Source organism: Schistocerca nitens, chromosome 3 (genome assembly GCF_023898315.1).
Source record: "Schistocerca nitens isolate TAMUIC-IGC-003100 chromosome 3, iqSchNite1.1, whole genome shotgun sequence".
In the NCBI taxonomy this organism is placed as follows: domain Eukaryota; kingdom Metazoa; phylum Arthropoda; class Insecta; order Orthoptera; family Acrididae; genus Schistocerca; species Schistocerca nitens.
This window is the reverse complement of record NC_064616.1, coordinates 37,954,907-37,957,208: the sequence shown is the minus strand read 5'-3', so window position 1 is coordinate 37,957,208 and position 2,302 is coordinate 37,954,907. Positions and strand designations below refer to the sequence as shown.

The window sequence follows — 2,302 nt, the reverse complement described above, 5'->3', positions numbered from 1 at the left end:
TTCATGACTGTTTTTGTGATTACTTACGTTTAGTTCTCGCAAATTTTCTTTAACCTGCATTTCTTTGAGTTGTTGTGAAGCACGCACAAACACTACACATACCGTGTGGTTATATATAGTTAAGGGGGAACGACAGCGTGACGGATGAAAATATTGCTCAAATTCAGGATCCTATTTCTCCGTACTGGAATCTAGTAGACAAATGGAATTTGCTACAATGAGTAAAGCGTACAGTTAATCTTTTATTGGTATTTTTTATTGAAAAATATTAATATCTTAACTATTTAATTGGGATTTTCCCGGGGCAACTCTGAAGGTAGGTAGATCGACGGTTGTGGCTGTAACTCTGGTTGTGGTTATCTGAAACATGAAATTAACATATCACCCTGATCCTTACGGATGTAATTTTAGTTCATCGTGCGGATTTGCAACAAAAAAATTATTTTCCTTTTGAGGAATTATTTACATTTGAAAAAATGTCCAGCTTTGGGCCCCTCGCTTTTGGCCGAAAAAAATACTAAACATCAACATTAAAAAAATCGCCTACGATGAACTGAAGAAAATTCAATTTGCTTCAAGGGAGACCCAATATCATTAAAGTCAGATGAAAATAGTAGCGCGGTTTTGAGAAAACCCCGATGAAACTTCCTGGCAGATTAAAACTGTGTGTCGGACCGAGACTCGAACTCGGGACCTTTGCCTTCCGCGGGCAAGTGCTCTACCAACTGAGCTACCCAATCACGACTCACGTCCCGTCCTCACAGATTTAATTCCGCCAGTACCTCGTCTCCTACCTTCCAGACTTCACAAAAGCTCTCTTGCGAACCTTGCAGAGCTAGCACTCCTGGAAGAAAGGATATTGAGGAGACATGGCTTAGCCACAGCCTGGGGGTTGTTTCTAGAATGAAATTTTCACTCTACAGAGGAGTGTGCGCTGATACGAAACTTCCTGGCAGATTAAAACTGTGTGCCGGACCGAGACTCGAACTCGGGACCTTTGCCTTCCACGGGCAAGTGCTCCACCAACTTTTTTTTTATTTATTTATTTTTTCATTTTTGTATTTATTTTTATTTATATAGATATCAATGTGCGAACAGTTATAGTTAATCAAGCCTGGAAAACGAAAACAGAATGAAGACACCATCGAAGATAGTAAACCTAAATAACATGAAAATAAAGCCTCCACTTCGTAGTTAGGCTTCCCAGCGACTGCGCCCACTGATAAAGATTGTTCAATATATGATCGTTTGCAGTGCGTTCTGACCTCATGTACCAATTCCTGGAACATTCCAGCTACACGGCGGGCTATGAAAGGCTCTCCAGAGGTAGTTTGCGAAGCATTGTCGATATCTGGTATGCGCGGAAATAGCATGATGTCTTTCTTGCAAATAGAGCCAGAAGTCAAGTAAATTCTTGTGTCCGTCACGACAGAGGTAATGGACCGCATGTCCACGTATCCAGGTGACAGAGTTGGTTCGAGTCGTGCGGTAAAACGTCTCATCCGGAAACAATAACGTGCGTGCAGATATATGCTCCGGCCTAACTCGCAAGAGATAAGCCAGCATCTGCCGCACAAGGTGCCAAACCGGTTCCGCCTCTCCACAGTTGAGGCGGTGCTCGTCAGAATCTACTGTATTACAACCCACACAATTGGGAGATTCTGCCATGTGGATATTGTAGAGACGTTCTTGCGTCACCAGCTTCCCATTAACGACGACCAACTGAGCTACCGAAGCACGAGTCACGCCCCGTCCTCACAGATTTAATTCGACCAGTACCTCGTCCCGAGTTCGAGTCTTGGTCCGGCATACAGTTTTAATCTGCCAGGAAGTTTCATATCAGCGCACACTCCGCTGTAGAGTGAAAATTTCATTCTAAAACCCGATGAAGTTTGATAAGTATTTATCATACAAAAAAGGGACAAAGCTTGAAACTTACGATGTATAATCGATGCCTGGTCCATAATAACTATCGCCCCAGCTAGTGTATGGCCACTTTCTGCTACTTTGACCTGATAAGCCCTGAGTTTCGTTCTCAAAGCCATTTTCGTCGCTGAACGTATAGCCGCAGGCGTCTCTATCTTCACAGAATCGGCGCATCTCATCGTCTATTTTAATTTGAAGGGCATTTGCCATGTGCATTAATGCAGTATGGCCTACACTGAATAGACATACGCCCGAATTTGAAGCAATGTTGACAATTTCGCTTCGGGTGTTATTTTTGGAGCGTATCTCAAAATGAGACTATTGAAATTTTCGTTCACATTTTGATTAAAACCGCCCAAACAACGCTTCAGCAAAT

At 42.7% G+C, this 2,302-nt stretch overlaps 1 non-coding gene across 1 annotated transcript; it reads right to left on the bottom strand.

Moving 5' to 3' along the window:
- Nucleotides 1-665: 665 nt before the first annotated feature.
- On the bottom strand, nt 666-740 carry Trnap-cgg (transfer RNA proline (anticodon CGG)). The gene has a single exon. It is a non-coding gene; the product is annotated as a tRNA-Pro (tRNA).
- Nucleotides 741-2,302: the final 1,562 nt, after the last annotated feature.